Source organism: Sciurus carolinensis, chromosome 13, assembly GCF_902686445.1.
Source record: "Sciurus carolinensis chromosome 13, mSciCar1.2, whole genome shotgun sequence".
Lineage (NCBI taxonomy): Eukaryota > Metazoa > Chordata > Mammalia > Rodentia > Sciuridae > Sciurus > Sciurus carolinensis.
In genome coordinates this window covers 38,226,156-38,252,436 of record NC_062225.1, presented here as the reverse complement: position 1 = coordinate 38,252,436, position 26,281 = coordinate 38,226,156, and the positions used below count along the sequence as shown (strand labels likewise).

General features: G+C 36.8%; 1 pseudogene; it reads left to right on the top strand.

The window, feature by feature from the left end:
* Positions 1-7,769: 7,769 nt before the first annotated feature.
* Positions 7,770-26,281, top strand: part of LOC124962866 (sulfotransferase 1C2-like) — a 53,090-nt pseudogene continuing 34,578 nt past the window's right edge.

Below are 26,281 nucleotides of genomic sequence, written 5' to 3'. Positions count from 1 at the left end.
GTGTTTTCTCTCACATGTGTAATCTAGATAAGAAAAAGGGAAAGAAATGTGGTGGTGGGGATCTCCTGAAAACCAAAGGTAGATTGGTAGAGTAGAGGAAAGGGACCAGGAAGAGGGTGGAGGAGAGAGAAAGAGGAAATACTACAGAATGATATTGGCCAAATTATATTGTTATATTGTGTGCATGTATAAATATGTAACAACAAGTCTTACTATTATATGCAACTTTAATGAACCAACAAAAATATGGAAAAAATGAAAACAAAAACAAAACTCAACCATGGGCTACAAGAGACTACTTTTGTTTTTAAGGACATATAGGTTGAAAGTGAAGAGATGGAAAAACGAATTGCACACAAATGGGAACCAAAAGGAAGCAGTGTTAGCTAGACTTTAATGAAGTAAAACAGACTTTAAAAATCTTTATCATTATATAATGACAACGGGGTAGATTCACCAAGAAGATAAAACAGTTATAAATATGTATGCACCTAAATATATAAAGGAAATAGCAGCTCAGAAGACCAAAGAAAGGTGAAGTCTATTTTACCACTGAGAAAGAATTCTCTATTAAGTGAAAAACAACTAAAGGTATAAGTGAGACATTTCCTCTACTACTCTTGGAATTCATCCATTCATGATCAACTACTATGAAAATTGTTTCTGGCAAAGAATTTTATCTGCATATCCTTGCAGGTATTAAATAAGAGGCAAAAAACTGAGATTCTAGTTCATAATAATGGCTATTTTTCTTTTAAAGTTTTTTAATTGACAATTTTTATATATTCAGGGGTTAGAGTATAATAACTCAACACATGAATATAATGTATACCAATCAAATCAGGGTAATTAACACTTCTGTCTTCTCAAACATTTACCTTTTCTCTGTGTTGGAATCTTTGACATCTTCGCTCTTATTTTGAAATAGATAATAAGTTGTTGTAGACTTTGGTTACGCTACTGTTTTGTTCTGTGCATGCTGTTGCATACCAGTTGTGATTTAGCTTCTGTGTGATTGATTTTCCTCTTCATAGCCATTGCGTCTATTCTTTTGTTCAACTATTTTCTAATTTATTCACAAAGTGTGGATAGGCTTATGCATTATATGTTTCTGTGTGTTTAATTTTTCCCAGTATTCTATGTTTATATTTTATCATGATAAATTTTTTATTTTCTCAAATTTGCAGGCTTTATACTCATCTTGTTTTGGCGTTGGATTTTATTTAAAGAATAAGAAGACATTCATTCATCTCCTGAGACATTTTGGGGCATTTATGGTTTAAGTCTCCAATCCATCTATAATAGGGGTGGGGATCTATCTCTTTTTTTCCAATTTTTCTAACAATAATCAAATAACATACTATCTCCCAGGAACTGATATTATACTTATGTTCTTTTAAAAACTGTGAATAATTATATTCTCTTCCACTAAGAATATATCTTTTCAATGACCTTGCCAAACTTTGGATAAAATAATAGCTCCTCTCTCTTATTTTTTTTCCAAGTTCATTTTTATCTTGTCTAATTATTCTTTCATGGTCTAGGGATTTAGTTCAGTGGTAGAGCACTTGCCTAGCATGGACAAAGCCCTAAGTCCAAACTTAGCACCACACAAACAAAATTTTTTATATGAAATTTTTAATATTTTCAAGTTCAAAAGAGAAAGAGCAAATTGAAATTATTATGTGTAATTTTAAAAATATTTGTTACATTTTTACATATTTTTTATTGTATACAAATGGGATACATGTTGTTTCTCTATTTGTACATGGAGTCAAGGCATACCATTTGTGTAATCATAAATTTACATAGGGCAAAGATGTTTGATTCATTATTTTTTCCCTTCCCCTCCACCCCTCCCACCTCGCTTTTCCCTCTATGCAGTCCTTCTTTCCTCCATTCTTACCACCCTCCTTATCCCTAACCCTAAACCTAACTCGAACCCTAATGCTAACCCCTCCCACACCCCATTATATGTCCTCATCCGCTTATCAGCGAGATCATTCGTCCTTTAGTTTTTTGAGATTGGCTTATCTCACTTAGCATGATATTCTCTAATTTCATCCATTTGCCTGCAAATGCCATAATTTTATCATTCTTCATTGCGGAGTAATATTCCATTGTATATATATGCCACAGTTTCTTTACCCATTCATCAATTGAAGGACATCTAGGTTGGTTCCACAATCTGGCTATGGTGAATTGAGCAGCAATGAACATTGATGTGGCTGTATTTCTGTAGTATGCTGATTTTAAGTCCTTTGGGAATAGGCCAAGGAGTGGGATAACTGGGTCAAATGGTGGTTCCATTCCAAGCTTTCTGAGGAATCTCCATACTGCTTTCCAGAGTGGCTGCACTAATTTGCAACCCCACCAGCAATGTATGAGTGTACCTTTTTCCCCACATCCTCACCAACACCTATTGTTGCTTGTGTTCTTGATAATCGCCATTCTAATTGGGGTGAGATGAAATCTTAGGGTAGTTTTGATTTGCAATTCTCTTATTACTAAACATGGTGAACATTTTTTCACATATCTGTTGATTGCTTGTACATCTTCTTCTGTGAAGTGTCTGTTCATTTCCTTAGCCCATTTGTTGATTGGATTATTTATATTCTTGGTGTAGAGTTTTTTGAGTTCTTTATAGATTCTGGAAATTAGCGCTCTATCTGAAGTATGAGTGGCAAAGATATTCTCCCACTCTGTAGGCTCTCTCTTCACATTACTGAGAGTTTACTTTGCTGAGAGAAAGCTTTTTAGTTTGAATCTATCCCAGTGATTGATTCTTGCTTTTATTTCTTCTGCTATGGGAGTCCTGTTAAGCCAAGAAGTTGAAGGTTTTCACCTACTTTTTCTTCTATAAGATGCAGGGTCTCTGATCTGATTCCGAGGTCCTATATCCATTTTGAGTTGAGTTTTGTGTAGGGTGAGAGATAGGGGTTTGATTTCATTCTGTTGCATATGGTTTTCCACTTTTCCCAGCACCATTTGTTGAAGAGGCTATCTTTTCTTCATTGCATATATTTGGCCCCTTTGTCTAGTATGAGAAAATTGTATTTTTTTGGGTTTGTGTTCATGTCCTCTATTCTGTACCATTGATCTACCTGTCTATTTTGGTACCAATACCATGCCATTTTTGTTACTATTGCTTTGTAATAGAGTTGAAGATCGGGTATTGCGATACCCCCTGCTTCACTCTTTCTGCTAAGGATTGCTTTAGCTATTCTGGGTTTCCCATTCTTCCAGATGAATTTCATAATTGCTTGCTCTATTTCTGTAAGGTACATCATTGGGATTTTAATTGGAATAGCATTGAATTTGTATAGCACTTTAGGTTGTATGGCCATTTTGACAATATTAATTCTTCCTATCCAAGAACATGGGAGATCTTTCCATCTTCTACAGTTTTCTTTAATTTCTTTCTTTAGTGTTCTGTAGTTCTCATTGTAGAGGTCTTTCACCTCTTTTGTGAGATTGATTCCCAAGTATTTTTTTTTCGATGCTATTGTGAATGGGGTAGTTTTCCTAATTATTCTTTCCAAAGATTCATCACTTATGTATAAAAATGCATTGGATTTATGAGCATTGATCTTGTAACCTGCTACTTTACTGAATTCACTTATGAGTTCTAAAAGTTTTCTGGTGGAATTTCCAGGTTCCTCTAAATATATAATCATGTCCTCAGCAAACAGGGAAAGTTTGAGTCTTTCTTTTCCAATTCATATCCCTTTAATTTCTTTGGTTTCTCTAATTGTTTTGGCTAGAGTCTCAAGGATGATGTTGAATAGAAGTGGTGAAAGAGGGCATCCCTGCCTTGTTCCAGTTTTTAGGGGGAATGCTTTCAGTTTTTCACCATTTACAACGATATTGGCCATGCGCTTTGTGTAGATGGCCTTTACAATGTTAAGGAATGTTCCCACTACCTGAATTTTTTCTAGTGTTTTGAGCATGAAGGGATCCTGTATTTTATCGAATGCTTTTTCTAAATCTATTGAAATAATCATGTGATTCTTATCTTTAAGTCTGTTGATATGGTGAATGACATTTATTGATTTCCGGATGTTGAACCAACCTTGCATCCCTGGGATAAAACCCACTTGATCGGGGTGCACTATGTTTTTAATATATATTTGTATGCGATTTGCTAAAATTTTGTTGAGAATTTTTGCATCGATGTTCATTAAGGATATTGGTCTGAAATTTTCTTTCCTCGATGTGTCTCTGTCTGGTTTAGGTATCAGGGTGATATTGGCTTCATAGAATGAGTTTAGGAGGGTTCCCTCCTCTTCTGTTTCATGGAATACTTTGAGGAGTATTGGAATGAGCTCTTCTTTAAAGATTTTGTAGAACTCAGCTGAGAACCCATCTGGTCCTGGACTTTTCTTTGTTGGTAGGCTTTTGATGACTTATTCTATTTCATTGCTTGAAATTGATTTATTTAAGTTGTGTATGTCCTCCTGGTTCAGTTTAAGTAATTCATATATCTCTAGAAACTTGTTGATGTCTTCGAGGTTTTCTGTTTGTTGGAATATAAATTTTCAAAATAGCTTCTAATTATGTTTTGTATTTCACTCGTGTGTGTTGTGATATTTCCTTGTTCATTCCGAATTTTAGTAATTTGAGTTTTCTTGCTTTTTCTCTTTGTTAGTGTAGCTAAGGGTTTATCAATTTTGTTTATTTTTTCAAAGAACCAACTATTTATTTTGTTAATTTTTCCGATTATTCTTTTGTTCCAATTTCGTTGATTTCGTCTCTGATTTTAACTATTTCCTGTCTTCTACTACTTTTGGTGTTGGTCTGCTCTTCTTTTTCTAGGGCTTTGAGCTGTAGTGTTAAGTCGTTTATTTGTTGATTTCTACTTCTTTTGTTGAATGCGCCCCATGAAATAAATCTTCCTCTAAGTACTGCTTTCATAGTGTCTCAGAGATTTTGATATGATGTGTCTTTGTTCTTGTGTACTTTTAAGAATTTTTTTATTTCCCTCCTGATGTCTTCTGTTATCCATTCATCATATAATAGTGTATTATTTAATCTCCAGGTATTGGAGAAGTTTCTGTTTTTTTATTCTGTCATTTATTTCTAATTTCAATCCATTAAGATGTGATAGAGTACAACGTAGTATCTCTATTTTCTTGTATTTGCTGACAGTGGCTTTGTGGCATAAAATATAGTCTATTTTAGAGAAGGATCCCTGTGCTGCTGAGAAGAAAGTGTATTTGTTCTTTGTTGGATGGTACATTCTATATATGTCGGTTAAGTCTAAATTGTTGATTGTGTTATTGAGATCTATGGTTTCTGTATTCAATTTTTGTTTGGAAGGTCTATCCAGTGGTGAAAGAGGTGTGTTAAAATCGCCTAGTATTATTGTGTTGTGGTCTATTTGATTTCTGGAATTGAGAAGGATTTGTTTGACGTATGTGGATGAGCCAATGTTCCAGGTATAGATATTTATGATTGTTATGTCTTGCTGCTTTATGCTTCCCTTAAGGAGCATGTAATGTCTTTCTTTATCCCTTCTGACTAGTTTTGCCTTGAAGTCCATATTATCTGAAATAAGGTTGGATACTCCAGCTTTTTTGCTGTGTCCATGTGCATGGTATGTTTTTTCCCATCCTTTCACCTTTAGTCTATGGGTATCTCTTTCAATGAGATGAATCTCTTGCAGGTAGCATATTGTTGGATTTTTCTTTTTAATCCAATCTTCCAGTCTATGTCTTTTGATTGATGAGTTCAGGCCATTAACATTCAGGGTTATTATTGTGATATGATTTGTATTCCCAGTCATTTGACTCATTTTTGTTTTTTGACATGATTTGGTTTCTCCTTTATTTGGCTATTCCTTTAGGCTAGTTCCTCCTGTTCCTGATTTGCATCGTTGTTTTTCATCTCTCCCTCATGGAATATTTTGCTGAGAATGTTCTGTAATGCCAGCTTTCTTTTTGTAAATTCCTTTAGCTTTTTATTATCACGGAAGGATCTTATTTCATCGTCAAATCTGAATGTAAGTTTTGCTGGGTATAAGATTCTTGGTGGCATCCATTTTCTTTCAGGGATTGGTAAATGTTGTTCCAGGCTCTTCTAGCTTTTAGGGTCTGGTCTGAAAAATCTGCTGTTATCTGTATTGGTTTCCCCCTGAATGTAATTTGATTCTTTTCTCTCGCGGCCTTTAAAATTCTGTCTTTATTTTGTATGTTAGGTATTTTCAAAATAATGTGCCTTGGTGTGGGTCTGTTGTAATTTTATATATTTGGAGTCCTATAAGCCTCTCGTACTTGGTTTTCCATTTTGTTCTTCAGATTTGGGAAATTTTCTGATTATTTCATTGAATAGATTGTTCCTTCCTTTGGTTTGTTTCTCTAAGCTTTCCTCAATCCCAATAATTCTTAAATTTGGCCTTTTCATGATATCCCATAATTCTTGTAGATTCTGTTCATGATTTCTTACCATCTTCTCTGTTTGTTCAACTTTGTTTTCAAGATTAAATATTTTGTCTTCAATGTCTGAGATTCTGTCTTCCAGGTGTTCTATCCTATTGGTTATGCTTTCTATGGAGTTTTTAACTTGGTTTATTGTTTACTTCATTTCAAGGATTTCTGTTTGTGTTTTTTTCAGTATCTCTAACTCTTTATTGAAATGATCTCTTGCTTCCCGTATTTGGTCTTTTAACTGTTGATTGGTGCGATCATTTAATTCCTGCATTTGCTGCCCTACCCTACTTTGATAAGCCACCTCTATCCGGGCCTGCCGCCCAGGCTGAGTTTTACCCGGTGGGGGAGACTCACCCGTGGCTCTATTTTAGTCCAAGTCTCTCAATACCTCCCCTTCTTGAATCCTGGGTTCTGGAGTGACTGGAGATGCAGTCACCCTCTAGTCCGCCATCTTGGATCACCCCATGGAAAGAACCTGCAGCTGGAGTGGGCAGGGCCGCCTGGAGAAGTCTCTGGCTGCCCTGCCCTGATCCCAGATGCAGTTTGTGGGTCGGAGCTTTCTGTTGGCTCGGGGACTTGTGGTTGGCTCTGTGTAGAAAGGCTCTTACTGGGTGGTCTGCTCTGAGAAGCTCACCTTGAAAGGTGCTTCCCACCGGAGGGGACCGGGCTGCTTGGGGAAGTCCCTGGCTGCCCTGTCCTGGTCCCTGAAGCCACTTGTGGGCCGGAGCTCGCCGCATTGGCTCCGGGACTTGGAGCTGGTTCTGTTCAGAAAGGCTCTCACTGGGGAGCCTGCTCCGAGAAGCTGGAGAAGCTGGCTGTGTGGGAGGGGTATATTTTTATATATTTACATTAAATATTTACTTCCCAAAATATATAATTTTATTATGCATATTTACACTATTAGAAAAAGTTTTCTTTCTTTAATAAATATTCATATTGATATAAACATATTTTGTTAATTTTATTTTTAATTATGTGTTGCAATCATGAAAGGAATCTTTTGTTGTCTTATTTATTTTCCTACTTATTCTTCAGCGGTAGCATTGAGGAAAGTTAATTGATTATGTGTATATAATGTGTGTATTGGGTACTTACATTGTGTATGTAATATATATGTATGTATACATACATGTATGTGTGTATACCAATTTCTTCATCGGTTCCAATAGTTTAATTTATTTTTTTATGTTTTTTCTTAACTGTCTTAATTTTGGCTTGCTGAAGCAGGTTCTAAGAAAAGAATTTTAGTAAAAGTAATTTTTCTGAGAGGACTTGCCCCAGCAGAGAAGTGGGAAAGTGATTCAGAAAAACAAAGAGGGAGTACACAGTGGTGATAACTGCATGGGAGCCCAGAAAGTCATGCTGGTCAAAGCACTGCAGCCAGGTAAGCACTACCCCCTACAAATGGACTGGCAATGTAATCTACCAGTAATCATGTGGCACCATGTTTCCCTCAAAAGATAGAACCATGGTCAGAGGGTCAATATCATGTTTGCTGATGACAAATCAGCTATTCAGCAACTAGATAACCTAGGAAAAGCCAACACAACTATTGGAACTAAGAAGGAATTGCTATATGCCCATCCTTGCATGCATACACACACATACTGATATAAACCTGGGAAAAGGAACCAAGCTATTGAGTCAACGTACACACTGTGGAGGCTGAGCAAAAAGATGGTCTTCTTCACACTGTCATTTTATCTACTTGACTGTTCTGTGCTTCCTGGCACGGTTTCATTTTGGTAGGCATTTTTGTGACACAAAGGTCGACACAGTTATTTTCACTCCCTAGAGTCATCCACATTACTTTGTCACAGATCTCCATGATTCCAATATATTATATTTGCTCCTTTCAGGAGAGTGGTCAACCAGCTGGCCTAGTGTCTCCTGCCCAGGAGTTCAACTAGGTCCATACCAGAGATAATCTTTCCCCGGACACAGAAACGATGACCACCCAGACCACCCAAAGTTCAGCCCAGTGACAGGATTCATCCTCTTTACTATCTTCAGTGCCACTGCAAGAATCTGAAAAGTCTTAATTGGACCTCATGAAGAGATGGAATGCAAAGGATGCAAATCCATTCTGATACCAAGGTTTTCCTCATCTGTTAACTGGTCATAACAGGGGACTCCTCACAAAGCACTAAGGAGAGACGTTGATGCAAATTTAAAAAGTGTTGGAGGGAGTAGTGTGGGAAAATCACTTATGAAGTCCAGAATTTATGAATCTGCTGAGATTCTCATCACAAATGCTCTTTCCAAACTCTGATAAGTTGCTGCTTAAGCAAACTTATGATTTGGTCTGGCAATACCAAGATCATGAATAATCATTTGACATCTCATAGTCTGGTTTTTAATTTCTACTGTGACTGAATACTGTACCAGGGACTGACTTTCAAATGGTCCGCAGTATTATGTTATAAATGGAGTAGTCTTGCTCTTTATAGCACCTTGGGAGACCATATTGTGATTTCCTGTTGGGGCTTTACAGTTGCTCAACACAGCATTTTTCTTTTCTTTTCCAGTGAATGAAAGCATTTTACTCTTCCTTTAGAACAGTGATTTTCAGTTGGGAGTGATTTTTCTACCCCATTCTTCCTGTGCCAAGAAACATATCTGGAAACATTTTTGATTGCCAAACTAGGCTAATGCTCTTGGTATCTAGTAGGTAGGAGCCATGCATACTGATAAAGGTCCTTCAATGCATAGGATTAAAAGTAACAAATACTAATTCAGCTCAAAATATCATTAGTGATAAGGTTGAAAACCCTGCTGTAAGACCCTTTTCCTATAAAACGGGAGTGGTATTTTCAAGTTGAGCCATGATGAATGATGAGGTCAACTTCACAGGTCGAGAGTTTTAAGGGAAAATAGGAGCTCAAGGTTCATAGGATGCCCCAAGTCTCAAGAGACTCAGTTTTTCCACACTCAGGCTCTGACTTTGGCAAAGATATTTGTCAAGGCTGCACTTTCCATCTCCTTTGCAGTTCTTTCACCCTTACCATTGAAACTTGGACTTGCTTCCCTTTAGTGTTTCCTCCAAAAGAGGGAGATGACAGTCATTTTAGTGTTTCAGAGGAAACCTTCTTACTCCATAGTACTCACTGAATTTATGACTGACAAATGTAAGACTTTATTCTGTTCCTTTAGCCTTTTAATAGCATTTAACAACAGCCAATTCACCCCTCAGTCTTCATAATTACTACTGGCATTTATAAGTCATTTCATCTATACAGAAAAGATGTTGATATTTTGCATTTATCTTGTGTGCACTCATTAACTACAAATGAAAATATAATAAGGCATTGCATTCACAGTAGTACTGAAAAGAATTTTAAAAAACTTAGAAATAAATATGACAAAGATAACCTGTATTAATTATTAATAAAATGGATCAAAAGAAGACATGAAACATAATATAGTATGTTCTTGAGAATTGGTAAACAATATAAAGATGTTAAGTCTTTCAAAATTCACACATAAATTTAATGTAAAGCCAATTCCATACCTGAATATATTAAAATTATTCTCAATTTTATATGAAAGGTTAAAAGACTGAGAGTATCCAATAAATGAATTGTCAAGGAAACAGTCATTGTCATTCCAAATATTAAATTAGAAAGAGTATTTGTAATATTGGCATAGAAATAAGAGAATTATGAATAGGGAAAATTTTCACAATATAGAAAAATTTGATACATTCTAAAATTGGTACTAAGTATAATCATTGAAAATTTAATTATTTAATAACTTATGCTAGAAAAATTGACCGTCTAGCTGGAAGAAAATTAAAGGGGGATGCTCTCTCACTCTGTATGCAAAAATGAATTCCATCTGGATTAAATGTATAAAAATATATAAACATTTGGAAATAAATCAGGACATTGAATATACAACCTATGTTCTAGATTATTTTTAATCAAGAAGGAAAGAAACATTTATAAAGGAAAAGAGGTCATTTAAATATATTTTAAATCCTTTTAATGATTTCAGAGGGCAAAACTACCACAAAATCAAGAGACAAATAGTATTTAGAGAATAATATTTGCAGGTAGATAAATCATTGTCTATAACATGCAAATAACTTACCAATTAAGAAAAAAATGTAAATATCCCAATAGAAAAATAGGAAAGAAATATGAATAGGCAACTCACAAAATTAAAGTCCAGGCACAAAAACCTTATAAAAAGATTCTTAATTTAATCTCTGGCTATCAGGGAAGTACAATTTAAGGTAATAATGAGCAATAACTTCAAACCCATCAAAGTGGCTAAAGTTTTTTAAATGAGAAGAATAATAACACCCACTGTTAGCCTGGAGTGGTATGTTGGGGAGAATATTGTTACTATGCTTGGAAAAGTCTAAATTTATGGACCTTTGGAAGAACAGATAATATCTACTTTAAAAAAAGGAATGTAAGTACTCTGAGTCCATAGACTTCCTACCTTCTATTGGGAAATGCTCCTAGAACAAATGCATATATGGACATAGGACATGCTTTGTAGGATAATGAATATAATCTGTAGATACTGTAGAAGCCTCTGAAAAGAGAAACAATAAATAAGACATTCTGTAGGGATTTGTATGATTTTTCATAATTATCTTCATTGCCCACACAAAGTATTCTGGCTCAGAAAACTGGCTTTTGTTTCTTGCTTCTTGTCTATTTCTTTCTTCCTCTTTCTCTTTCTTTGTGCTGGGGCTCAAACCTGGGCCTTGTACAAGCAAGGCAAAGCACTCTACCACACAACTATACCCTGGCTGCTGTATTTCTCTAATTACCTCACCATAAATGAATTTGCTACCTTTTCCTTAAGTGTCGGACTCCCTCACCCCAGATCTCAGACCAGTCCCTAGAGTGACATAATGAAACCAAGGTGGAAAAATTTCCCACCTGAGCAACAGGGTGCTACATAGGCCAGGAATGAGGGAAAAGCTTTCCCTGCTTATAAAGTGGAAGGAGATAACACTCTTGAAAGGGTCTCCTTTATAATCCAACTTTTGGTATGGAATAAAATCTCTAAAGGAGCAGTGTGCACCTTGATTGAGAAATGTCTCCAAGTTCCAAGGCAAATTCATTCTTAAAATACAAAGACCTGAGAAGATCAAAAAGACCTAGGAAGATTGCAGCTCCACTCTCCCAGGTACCCTAGGTCTTATCCTAATCTAGGCCATAACATTTTAGCTAAAGAGAAACTGTATTAACATTTTGAATCCAAGCAATGAGCTAGACAAATGACTATAGACCTAATTATTATTGATGTAAAGACTCAGGAGACCAGGACTTTTACAGGAGAACTGATAAACCAGAAGTTTTATTTCCCCACATAATCACCTCAGAGAGTATTATTCAGTCATTAAAATAAACGAACTTGAGTTATTTAGCAGCTGGATTTGCAGGATTCACAGAGGTGCAAAATGCAGAGTAGTGCAAAGTGTGATTTCAGTTTCACAACCTAAACAATACACTTACATGGACAAGGTATTGGAGTAAGACAGTTGTGTGACTGGATAGGCCAGAGTCCGGGGTGACCCTGGGAGCCAACTGTCAGTAACAGCTCTCAACAGTAACCAGCGCTTTGTGAACACTCTTATTTTTTACAAATTTACGTTAAAATTCTTGTGAAAGTATGTGTGGGGTGTTTGAAAGTCAGGTTCATTAAGGAGAAGACTGTTTTGTTTTGTTTTGTTTTTTCAGATTCTTTGAGGGACTGGAAGTCAAAACAATTCATGTTCTTGGGATGACCAACATAGTAAAGACCCTTTACCCCACAGTGTCATTGCTGTTGTGATCTCTGAATTTCCATTTTAGTGTATGTTTCATGCTGTTCCAAAAAGCACCAATAAAATATATATTAATAATGAAAAAAATAAACTTAAATATGTACATTACATAAAAGTGTTTAAGTATGACAGAAGAATGTATATCATATTTTTTAGCTAATTAAAGGAGTGTGGAATATAATATAAGGAGAGAGGAAGAAAACAAGCATTCACATACCAAACTGTGTTTTGAAAGGATGCCTGTATGAAAATTCTCTATGATGTAATACCATTTTTATAAACACAATGCTATATCCATGTGCAAACATAAATATGTTTAGATATGTCATATTTGAATTTATGAATGTAGTTGTAGAACATTTATGTTTGAGATTGTGTATGGACATGGAGATGTGCAATGGGAGCAACCAATATATTATTGGTGGGGATTTTGGGTAATAACATTTCAAAAGCTTACCATTTCTTCCTTATTCCTTTAGGAATATATCCTAATTTTTTAAACATACAATTAGAACTTACTCTATTTACACTAGTGTTAAGTATGCTATTTACACTATGTATAAGTGCTTTTTGTTTTGCATTTTTTTTTTTTTTTTGCAGTTTCCAGGTCAAACCCAGGGTCTCAAACTTGCTAGGCAATCATGCTACCACTGAGCTACATTCCCAGCCCATACAGCTATTTTTAATTCTTAAAAATATATTTCTTTAATTTGAATACCTTGAAGTTATGTGTAGACTCTGCCGTTTGCAGTTGGTCTCCCAAATGCACCCCTTCTCACAATTACTTTACCAATCTGCATTGAAATATTTGAGTTGAGTTTACTCCCTGCTCTTTTGATCTATGTGGTATCCTGAATTCAGGGAAAGATATATTAAATTCTACCATGAGACAGAAGATTTGTTAAACTATTAACTTTTATTTTGTATAATTTAATGCAATAAATTTCTGTATGTACTATCACTATTATATCTTTTATTACAGATCTCTAGACTTTAAAAAATATTTCAATGATTTGTTTAAAAATATTATGGCCTTTTGAAAAAAGACTCAATATTCCTATTGGTTAGTTAATTCTCCTTTAATTAACTAAAAGTTTAATGCAATTCCAATTACACAGTTTCAATATCACTAAGATTTCTTTTTACATTGCTCCATTTTTTCTTCTTCTTTTTTGAGTAGAAGTTTCCTTTCTAATTTTTTTAAAGAATTTGACAAAGCAATATTTTATTAATACATATATAAGAATAACTGAAGAAATGCTGAAAAAAACAGTGATTAGGAAGAACTAGATCTACGGACCGTTATGGTAATTCACAAAATACTAAGTTCCACCATGGAGAAGAAATAGATCTCTGGAACCAAACAGAGAATTCCAGATTCACATTGACATTTTGCTTATGATAAAAGAATTTTAAATAAATGTGGAAATATGGAATGTTTAATAATATATTGAAATCAATGTCTTAACACTTGAAAATAATAAAGTTAAAGCCTTGACTCAGTCTACCCATTACACAACCAGGGCTTCCATTTGTTCCTTCCTTCATCTCCTCCTTCCATTGTTCAGTACTGCAGTTGCTTGTGTAGCCTGATCCCTGGCTTACCTTAAGCAGGTCCTATATCTAGGGAAGGAAGGGACAGGATTAATGCAAGACCTGCTCAGCAGGCCCTCCTCTGCAGGTGGCTCATTGGAGCTTCGGAACTCATAAGCTACTGTGGAAGAAGAGCTTAAAGACAACAGGGACAAGAGTCAATAAGCAGAAAGCAAAAGTCAAGGTCTTGAGAACCACCACCTGGAATCTTGTGAGTACTGGCTGAACATCCTTAGAGTGAATGACCAGAACAGCTTTCCTCTGGAAGAACAGATAGCAAGGTCAGAAAGAAAGGAAAGAATTGTTTACTTTTCAGAATAGAGGAGAAAAACTTTTTTTTTAGACATAAAGGAGGGAAAAATATTTTTCTGACTCTTCTGCAAAATTTTCCAAGGCCTCTTTCCATTGTTCTGTGGTGAACTAATTAGGTTCACAGCCAAGTCTTTCATCAAGGGTTAATTTAAGGGTCTTCTGAGCAAATCACTGCCAGGTCCTTGCCCTTCCTCTAGGAGGGAGACACCCCAGCCTACCCTCATGGAGGAAGCTGGCCTCCCAATTTAAATGTGTCTGCTCTAAGATTAGGCCAGGATCTCTTCAGTGGAGCCCACACGATAAGGGCAAGTCCCCATCAGGTTTCTCTAGCCAGCTTGAACTGCCTGTTCATAAAGATCCTATTGTAGAGAACAGAAGCATAGTCAGACAACAGATTAAGATGCCCAGGCAAGCAGATCGCAGAGTCTGAGGACCAGGGCTGATGATCGAGGGTCTATCAAAGCCCTTTCTTCCTTTCCTCTAGCTAGAGAGAGGATTCCTTCCTCTTTACCTACATTCTCAGAAGCAGCTTGGGCCACACAACCACAGATCACTTGAATCTAGCAGTCTGACTTTATAGATCTCACAAAGCTCTTGCCCAGGTGGACAGGAGGGCCATGCTGGAGGTGAGACCCAAGCACCTGAAGTCTTGACCCCAGTCATCATGCCATGCCAAGGCCACAGGAGAGGCAGAAGGAGGCTCTTTTGGAACTATCAGGATCTCAGGTAAACAAGGCTCAGAGGTCCCTGAAACATTCACCCTTCACCCCAGTAACAGATTGATATGATATGATAGCCCCTACAGAAACTTAGGCATGAAATTGGTTTGTAGAGACAGTACTTTGTCACCTGGCAGGATCAAGTGAGTGGACTGTCCTATGACCTCCTGGCACTCTCTAGACCCACTGGAATGAGAACCTCTTAGCTGGGACCCACCCCTCAGGTGAAATTATAATGTGTATGAAGAGACCAGGCCCCAGGGATCTCCTTGGGATCATTCTACAGGGGCCACAGCAGCTGTGTTGGCTTTTGTGCCCATCACCCTGCTTTAGAGCACAGAAAAAGTCCATAAGGACACAGTAAGTATATGGAATGTGAAACAAGTACATCCCTGACCCATTAGGGCACATTCACATCCCCCAGGCGGGTGACCGGCCTTCTGCAGAAAGCACTCTTGTTCCCTAAGAGACTCCTGTCTCACTCAGACCTCTACTGTCTCAGGTGTGATAGAGGTTGAATTCTGGGGTCTTGAAACACCCAGGTAGCCCAGGATGAAACCCTCTCCTTCCCAGAGAACAGGGAGCTTGCCATGTGCCAATTCCATCTTCCCATAAGGAAATCTGCAAGCCAGGACTGTGTCTGCAGTGATGATTGCATGTAGCTCATTAGGCCGGGCAGGAAGCAAGCTGTAACTCAGGAAGAAGAAGATGCCTTCCCATCTGATCTGTGGATAAGCTCAAAGTCACTTAACAATAACAGAAATCAGGTGCCTGCTCTGTGCTGCCATAAGACCAGCCACAGAAGGACCAAGTTGCACAGATGTGGTTCCTGGAATTGAAAAGCAGAAACTAGTTTGTTTACAAATTTTTGTGTTCAAGTTTGCTAAGTATCACTGTTTTCCTATGTCATTGAAATTATTTTAACTAAACTTAATGTGCTTAGTTGCACATTTAATTTAAGAATTTATTTTTAGGTACACCTTCTTTATATTTTTGTTCATTCTAAGAACTTTAAACCATTTATGCAGGGAGATCCTTTCTGCCAGTTAAAGGTTTAAGTGATTAAAGGTTTGTTTACTTGTTATTTTTTTTCCTTAAGCCAAAAATAACAGATTAAGGAACTTCCAGTGCTGATTTAAACAATGGGCAAGACTAATTGAAAAATTCTCCCAAGACAAATACCAAGAAATTCTAGATACATAAAAAAAAACATTCTTTGGAATATGGAGTTGAGTATAGAGGAAGAAAAGGAAATTTCAAAGTGCCCAGAAGAAGGACTCCAACATCCAGGCACCATATGGTTGGACAGACTGCCCCACAGGGTGAGGTGGGTGTTTAATGCTCCTGAAGGTGAGGAGCTTGGACCCTTGCAATGAAAGGAGTATGATGAACAGCCTAATATGAGAAAACTGGTCCCTCCCCACAATAGGGGAAAAGTAAAAGCCCTTCTAAAACGTCTGGTAATGTAGCACAGATATACAGTCATTAATATTGTAACATGTAGATGACCCAAAAGAGAAGTAAGTGTATGGAAAAGTAGATATAGCTGTAGAAATATCTTTTTAAAAAATTAGGTAAGATACTTTTCTAAAAATATATCTTCTTTAAAGCATTGTGAGCTGGCAAAACTGTAAGGAAAACCCAGACAAATGACAAGGAAGTGAAAGTTCCCAGGTAATGGGAGGTTCTCATTCAGACAACCAGAAGGACTGGGGGTCAGGAAACAAAGCCCAGGGGCCCAGAACTTGCAGAGCTTGCTAAGGGACCAAATCCAGTGAAACCCACCCTGGGAAGAGAGGTGGCAGATAGTTTCCCACTGCCTTGGTGTGCATTTTGGAAGGAAGGAAGAAAATCCTCCCTGAAAATTTGAATCATAAGCTGCCTGTTCCGTGCATAGGCAGCTCACCTAATATAGTAGTCTGACAATAAATGGGACTTTGTTTTACTCTTACCTCTTCTTTATAAAAAGTTGGTGGGGGGAGTACAAACAATACTTGTGAACCCTCTCCCAGATTCACTCCTAGGTACTTTCTTCACGTTTTCCCCTTCTGTGCCTCCTTCCCATAGTTATGTGCTTATGTGTTTATTTGCACAAGTAAGCAAACATAGTTGTACACTATTTTACTGAACCACCTAAAGGCATGGTGAGGGCACTGTGATACTGCAGCCCTCTGCAATTCAGCTGATATCCCTAAAAATAAGGTCGTTCTCTTCCTTCATCCTAACACTAAACATACAGTTGAGGTCAGATTTTCCAAAGTCTTCTAAAACTTTTTCTTCTATTTTAGAATCCAGGACATTTCTTGCATTACATTTGTGTACATCTCTTTAGTCTTTTCTAACTTAGGACTGTCTCCTCTGCCCAAGTCATTTTTTCTCCTTTTGCTGCATGTTGCTACATGATATTGATTCTTTTGAAAACTCCAGGCTGGTTGTCTCACAGGATGTCCCATTCTCCATGTGTATCCAATTATTTCCTTAGGATTAAATTCAGGTTAACCATCATTAGTAGAACTCTTGGCATGTCATGCTCTTGATCTGTGATTGTCTAAAGCAGGCCCAAAATGTCAAGTATTCCTGTTACCCAGGATCTGCATTCCTTGGCTTGAGGCCCCTTCCTTCATCTCCAAAGACAGTGCCACAGCATTTGCAAATCTTCCCCAACACACACAAGCCTTCCTTTTGTCTCTGTTCTTTATCTCTGTTTATCTAAACTCTGAATCTGTCCTCACATCTCCTTTTCTGACTCTGCCTTCCTGGATACTTATAAAAGGCTTGTGCCCAGGATCAACTTCTCATTTCAAGATCCTGAGTTTAATTACATTTGCAAAGCTCTTCTTTCTACATGAGGTGACATATTCACAGGTCCCAGAGTAATGATTTGAACACCTTTGGAAGCTATTATTGTGTTCAACACTCCACTCTTCTCAGTGTTCTGGGATTGCAGAAATCATTGAAAGTGCTGCTTCCTGTACAGAAATCCAGGGTGAAGTATGTCTCACTGAGGTGCCATGACACAAGGATTCCATGACAGTCCCTGGCAATAGCATTCCCCTGAAGTTCCCCACCCTACAGTGTAGCATTGGAAGTTCAGCCCTGGATCAAAGAAGTTATAGTGGTCCTAGAATGACATTTATGGACACAAGGGCTCTGCTTAGTTCCATTATTTTTATTCATTTATTTATTTGTTTTTATTTTTAGATTATCATTTATTTAGTTTCTAAGTGCATTCATTGGTAAAACGTATGTAGTATACATTCTTATAAAACATGTATACATTGTTAAGGTGGCATTAATATTTTTATAACTTTTTTATGTTTACAGACTGCATTTTGATTCATTGTACACAAACGGGGTACAACTTTTCATTTCTTTGGTTGTGCAACATGTAGATTCATACCATTTGTGTAATCATACATGTACATAGGATAATGATGTCTGTCTCATTCCACCATCTTTCATACCCCTGCCCCTCCTTGCTCTCACTTTCCTCTACGTAAAGTTCCTCCATTATTCTCTTATCCCCCATGCCTCCACCCCCATTATGTAACTTCATCCGCTTATCAGTGAGATCATTTGTCCTTTGTTTTTTTGGGACTGGCTTATTTCACTTAGTCAGATATTCTCCAATTCCATCCATTTATCTGCAAATGCCATAATATTATTCTTCTTTATGGATGAATATGATTCCATTGCATAATATACCACAGTTTCTTTATCCATTCATTTGTTGAAGGGCATCTGGGTTGGTTCCACAATCTAGCTATTGTGAATTGAGCTGCTATAAACATTGATGTAGCTGCATTACTGTCATATGCTAATTTTAAGTCCTTTGGGTATAAACTGAGGAGTGGGATAACTGGGTCAACAGATGGGTGCATTCCAAGTTTTCTGAGGAATCTCCATATTGCTTTGATAGGCAGAATTAATATTGTCGATATGGCCATTCTACCAAAGGCGCTATACAGATTCGATGCAATTCTAATTAAAATCCCAATGACATTCCTCATAGACATTGAGAAAACAATCATGAAATTCATCTGGAAGAATAAGAGAACTTGAATAGCCAAAACAATCTTGAGCAGAAAGAGTGAAGCAGGAGGTATCACAATACCAGACCTTAAAATATACTATACTATACATAACTATAGTAACAAAAACTGGCATGGTGTTGGCACCAAAATAGACAGGCAAACCAATGGTACAGAATAGAACACACAGAGACAAACCCACATTAATACAGGTAGTTGTCAAAACTGTTTTTTATCCATTCCAGAGCCCTCTTTTGGGAGGGTTACCAGGGATTAAACTCAGGGGCACTCGACTGAGCCACATTCCCAGCCCTATTTTGTATTTTATTTAGAGACAGGGTCTCACTGAGTTGCTCAATGTCTCACTTTTACTGAGGCTGGCTTCAAACTCACTCTCCTCCTGCCTCAGCCTCCCCAGCTGCTGGGATTATAGGCAGGTGCCAGAACCCTTTCTTTTAAATGTACATGGAAGCCCCAAGTAGAAGACAGGTAAAAGTGAACATGCTCAGGTCAAAGGCAAGACAGAATCAATCTGCCTGGGATACATTATCCGGCTCTCCCAAAGGAACTAGGGGTATTCATTGTCTCCCAAGCAGGTGCAGCTGCCTAGAAATGACTAACCTTAAGGAATGGAATACAGAGCTGGTAAACTTGGATCAGGAGACAGAGGAGGACTGAGGTGAAGGATGGATGTGGAGTGCCATGACAACAAGAGAACAGCAAAAGGTGGCAGGTCACAAAGCCAAGCTCTATTGCTCACAGTTGCTCATGCAGGTTGACTGCTTTAAATGCTGTGATTGGGAGAAGAGGCCTCAGAGAGTGAACATCTCACAAACTGAGTTGACGTAACTGAGGAAAATGCTTTATTATATATGCAAAAACTAAGTCATAGAGAAATCAGAGTAGTAGCCTGACCCTCATGGTGTAGACAAGAAAAGCAAAACTCAGAAATAGGAAATGAATGAAACACCTAACATCACACCCAGTAACCTTCTTCCATCCCAAAACCCCATTTAACTAGGCATAAGAATATTCAGGAGAATTTGGATAAAGATTTACCCCTTAAGTCCTTTTTAAATCTATTTAATAAAATCCTCCTCAATATTTTAAATTACACTTAATATAATGCTCTTTTTAAAAGTTACTTTAACAATAACCAAAAAAACTTAACTACTTCACTGAATCTCATAAATCTAATAAACAAGCTTATGAAGATGCGAACTCCAGTTCTCTTTAACATTTACAAATCTGGCAAATTGAATGAACTTTCAACCCCAAATTCCTAAATATTAAATTCTTCAATAGCATGCTAACTTTTAACTTCAAATTTCATCTGTTAGACATTCCAACATACTGTTATTAAACATGACAAGAAGATTCTGAAACTTACAACAAAAATAGTAATGCTATAGTTTGATTTGCTTTATTACATTTCTATAATAAATTTAATTTTGAGACTATATGAGACTGAAACAAAGTTGTCTATTACAGAAACAAACATCACATCCCATGCAAGTCAGGGTTACTCCTCTAAACAAATAGAGGTCACAGGCTTAGCTGGCTGATTGCTCTTCAGTCAGAATTTTGGGGTTTGCTGTACAATCTGTGATTGTAGACTTCCAGTGGGGTTTCTGCCATGCACTTTGTCATGCTGTTGTCTGTTAATTGCCACTGTCTAATGAGAAACCCCAAGAGGAGATTAAATAACTTCTCCAAGTTCTATAGCTTCTCAGGTCAAATGCAGTTTATTCACACTCTCCCAGCCTGCCTCAATGACAGTCAACCTAAACTTTGATTCCATTCTTGCTTCTTTGTGTTGCTCAAACCTCACAAGAGCCCATGACTTTTTTGACCCCTCTGCCATGGGCTCCTCATATCTCCACTTGTCACTCAGGTCTCAGGCATTTAGACTCTGAAGAGCCAACCCAAGGCAGCCAATTTCCCAGATCTGTTTTCCTCCCCAGTATTTATCTCTGTTTGAGATACAGTTGTGTCTTTATTATTGCTACACCCTGAAATCAAGCTATTTTAAGTGCTCTAGGCTTCCACAGTTTTACTTTTCTTAGTTAAATAAATATTAAACATTCTCATAGGCTTCTATCATGCACCTCTCCTGACTTTTTCCAAAGAAAAAAATTAGGAAGTGACTGTTCTAAGTATTAAAAATGACAAAAGCATACCTTTCTTTTAAGCATCTGTCAAGTTCACATACTAAGATGTCCTTGGAGAAGATGAAATATCTCCACCTGGAGGAAAAATACCTACAATCAGAAACCACAGAAATTAATGGAGTTCTCATGACCAAGATGATAAGTGATAACTGGGACAAAATCTGGAATGTCTAAGCAAAACCTGATGATCTCCTCATTGCAACCTATGCAAAGGCAGGTGGGTGTGCAGAAATAGCAGTAGGTAACATCACCTTTAGTAAAGCACTGTTATTGGAAGTGGGACTCCTAATTTAAGAAAAAAAGGTAGGGTTTCTCCAGGACGGGTCCTTGGAAAAAAATGAAAACAATGCTTACTCAGGAACACAAATGCACTAGCATCCCAAGATCCTCCCTTTTATTTAGGTCTTTGTTAGAGAAAGAGATGGTCAGAATTGCAAAGGAATGGAAAAAATTTACAAATAATGTAAGAGCACCGAATCTAAGAAATAGTATGAAAATTCTTCCAGTAAATCTTGGCAGTCCAGGAACTCCTTCTGCTCTCTTAAGCTCTCCTGGAATGAACAGCAACCCCTACCCCTGAGATATTCCTCCTAGGGAGAAACTGAGAAGGAAATGAATTCTTTCCACCGCTAAAAGAGCTGGGTCTAAAACCCACGTGAGTATGGTGGAATGCATCTGGGAAAGGGGAGGTGATGACCCCAGACTCATAAAGTAAAGTGGAGTGTGTGGAAAAATGTATGGTCAGAAAAGGCAAAAGATACCTCAGGATTGTGCAGAGCAGAGAAATAGGAAACATGGCCACCAGGAAAGATGTGACAAGGTGACTGATGATCTCCTGCATTTTCTGTATTTATAATTCCACTCTGTGTGACCAAGTGAAGCGAAGAACTATAAGCAGGGTCAGTTTCATCTAAGAAGAAAATAATTTCCCCCTAGTCTTCTTAGAAAATATTTCCAAATGAAATTGAGAAGGAATTTGTAGATAATTTAAGTCAAACAACTAGAAAAAAAAGACTCAAATTTCTTTTCTAAGATATATGATTTGACAGCCTCAGACACACATTCCCTCCTTATGCTTGAGCATTTCAATGTAGAGAAGGCAGGTGCTATGGTTGGGGTCCCAAATGTCTCCCCAGTGTTCATGCAGTGAAGGTTTGAGCCCCAGGTGGAGCTGAGAGAAGATATAGGATCTTTGGTCAGCAGGGCCTAAGTGGGAAGAGATTACATCACTGGGTGTGCCCTCTGAAGTGGGACCCGGCCCCGTGCTCTCTGTCTGGCACTTCCTGTCCATGAGGTGAGCTTTTTGTTCCATCACACATTCTCACCATGAGATGCTGCTTTGCCACAGGCCCAAAGCAAAAGGGCCAAATGGTCATGGACTGGAACCTCTAGAACTGTGATTTAAAATAAATCTTTCCTCTTTATAAGTTGATTATCTGAAGTATCTCTTTTCATGATGGAAAGCTGACTCACATAGCAGGATTGAGCACCCATAGCACCCATTAAGAACCACATTTCTTGGTATATAGACACTGATATATTGTTCAGCCAAAGAGAGTGAAATTGTGTCATTTGCCCCAACTTGGATGTGACTGAAGAACATTATATTAAGTGAGATAAGCCAGGCACAGAAAGACAAATACTGCATGTTCCTGCTCACATGAGGGAGTTAAAAGTTGATTTTGTAGAAATTGTAGAATACAAGTCACTAGAGGCTAAAAGGGAGGACCAGAGAGATATTGAATAAGGAGCATCAAAATACAGTTAAATTGGAAGAAAAAGTTCCTGTATTTTATATAGTACAATATGTCATCTACAGTTTACAACAATTTCATTATGTATCTTATAATCACTAAGAAGAGTTCAAAGTTTCACAACACAAAGAAATGATAAATTTTTAAAAGATGGAAATGCTAATTACTTTGACTTGATGATTGCACACTGTGTACAATTTTAAATTATCAGAGTGCCCCATAAAAATGTACAATTTTGTGTCAATCATATGTAAATTATTTTAAATATGTTTTAGAAAGTCACATTCCTGTGTCATTCTGCTGCCAGCTCATGGAGGATTTCTTCAAATGTATTTTATCTAAAATTCTGTCTATCAAAGAATTGTCAAATTTATATAGTAACATTATGAAAAAGTGATCATGCTTCACAACAAATATACTAAGAAATGTAAGACACAGCACCCTTTAAGAGTCTGTAATTAAGTTGAGAATAAAGACCATTTTTTTGATAAATTATACTTTTTTAGGATTGAAAATTTATGCTCTGCTAAATACACTGTACAGAGAATGAAAAGGCAAGGTTTGGACTGGCAGATGATTTTTTCCAAAACAAATATCTGACAAAGGAACTGTAACCAGGATATATAAAGAACACACAAGACTCCATAATAACAAAGCAAACATCTCTCCCCATGTTTAAAATGTTTACATGGACGTTTATTTTTTTAACTTTTATTTATTTATTTTTCAATTAACTTTTTTTGACAGTGATAAATATTTTTTAAAAAAAAATTTTATACATGTATATAATGTCTTCCCATCCCTACCCACTCCACCCTTCCTCTCACTCCCCTCTGTACAACCCAAAGTTCCTTCATTCTTTCCTCCTAACCCCCAAATATGGATCAACATCCATTTATCAGAGAAAACATTTGGCCTTTGGTTATTTGGGATTGACTTGTATCACTTAGTATGATTTTCTCCAGTTCCATTCATTTACATGCAAATGCCATAATTTCATTCTTCTTTAAGGCTGAGTAACATTCCATGGTGTATATGTACCACATTTTATTTATCTATTCATCTGTTCAAGGACATCTACGTTGGTTCCATAGTTATGCTATCTTGAATTGAGCTGCTATAAACATTGTTGTGACTGCATCACTATAGTATGCTGATTTTAAATCCTTTGGGTATAAATCAAGGAGGGATAACTGGAACAAATGGTAGTTCCATTCCAAGTTTTCTTAGGAATCTCCATACTGCTTTTCAAAGTGGTTTCACCAACCTGAAGTCCCACCAGCAATGTATGAGTGTACCTTTTTTCCCAAATTCTAACCAACACTTATTGTTTGTATTTTTGATAATTGCCTTTCTGACTGAGTGAGATGGGATCTTAGAGCACTATTTTTTTTTTTTTGTGATGCTGGGGGTTGAACCCAGGGCCTTGTGCATGAACAGCACATACCCTACCAACTGAGCTATAACCAACCCTTAGAGCACTTTTGATTTGCATTTCTCTAATTGCAAGAGATGATGAACATTTTTTCATATGTTTGTTGAGTGATTGTATTTCTTCTTCTGTGCAGTGTCTGTGCAGTTCCTTAGCCCATGTATTGATTGGGTTATTTGTTTTCTTGGTGTTAATTTTTTTGAGTTTTTATATATATTGGAGATTAGTGCTCTATCTGACATGTGTGAGTGGTAAAGATTTTTTTCCCATCTGTAGTATCTCTCTTAAAATTGTTGATTGTTTTCTTTGCTCAGAAGAAGCTTTATAGTTTGAATTCATCCCATTTATTGATTCTTAATTTTACTTCTTGTGTTTTAGGAGTCTTGTTAAGGAAGTTAGGTCCTAAGCCCACATGATGATGATTTGGGCCTACTTTTTCTTCTGTTAGGCTCAGAGTCTCTGTTTTAGTGCCTACATTTTTGATCCACTTTGAATTGATTTTTGTGCAGGCTGAGAGACAGAGGTTAATTTTATATTGTTACATATGGGTTTCCAGTTTTTCCAGCACCATTTGTTGAATAGCTTATCTTTTCTCCAATGTATATTTTGGGCACCTTTGTCTAGTATGAGATAACCATATTTATGTGAGCTTGTCTCTGTGTCTTCTATTTTGTACCATTTATCTACATGTCTATTTTGGTGCCAGTACCATGCATTTTTGTTACTATTGCTTTATAGTATGATTCAAAGTAGTGTGATGCCTCCTGGTTCACTCTTCTTGCTAAGGATTGATTGATTCTGGGTCTCTTATTTTTCCAAATGAATTTCATGCTTGCTTTTTCTATTTCTCTGAAGAATGTCTTTGGGATTTTAATGAGAATTGCATTGAACCTGTATAACACTTTTGGTAGTATGGCCATTTTGACAATACTAATTATGCCTATTCAAGAACATGGGGGATTTTTCTATCTTCTGAGGTCTTCTTTAAATTCTTTCCTTAGTGTTCTGTAGTTTTCATTGTAGAGGTCTTTCACCTCTTTTGTTAGATCAATTCCCAAGCATTTTATTTTTGTTGAGGTTATTGTGAATGGAGTAGTTTTCCTAATTTCTTTTGCAGTGGATTCATCATGTATGTATAGAAATGCATTCAATTTATGGGTATTGATTTTATATAATGCTACTTTGCTGAATTCATTTATTACTTCTAGAAGTTATTTGGTGGAATTGTTCAGATCTTCTAAATATAGAATCATGTTGTCAGCAAATAGTGATAATTTGAGTTCTTCTTTTTCTATTTGTATCCCTTTAATTTCTTTGTTCTGTCTGATTGCTCTGGCTAGGGTTTCAATGAGGATGCTGAATAGAAATGGTGAAAGAGGGCATCCCCAATATGTTCCAATTTTTAGGGGGAATGCTTTCAATTTTTCTCCATTTAGAATGATAATTGACCATGGGTTTAGCATAGATAGCTTTTACAATGTTGAGGTACTATCCCTAAGTTTTCTAGTGTTTTAAACATGAATAGGTACTGTATTTTGTCGAATGCTTTCTCTTCCACTATTGAGAGAATCACGTCGTTCTTGTCTTTAAGTCTATTGATGTAATGTATTACTTTTATTGATTTCTGTATGTTGAACCAACCTTTCATTCCAGGGATTAACCCCACTTGATTGTGTTACACTATCTTCTAAATATATTTTTTTTATTATTTATTTATTTATTTTATTATCGTACACAAATGGGATACATGTTATTTCTCTATTTGTACATGGCGTAAAAGCATACCATTTGTGTAATCATTAATTTACATAGGGTAATGTTTGATTCATTCTGTTATTTTTTTCCCTTCCCCCCACCCCTCCCACTCCTCTTTTCCCTCTATACAGTCCTTCCTTCCTCCATTCTTGCTCCCCTCCCTAAATCTAACTCTAAACCTAATACTAACTCTTCCCACCCCACATTATGTGTCCTCATTGACTTATTAGCGATATCATTCTTCCTTTGGTTTTTTGAGATTGGCTTATCTCACTTAGCATGATATTCTCCAGTTTCA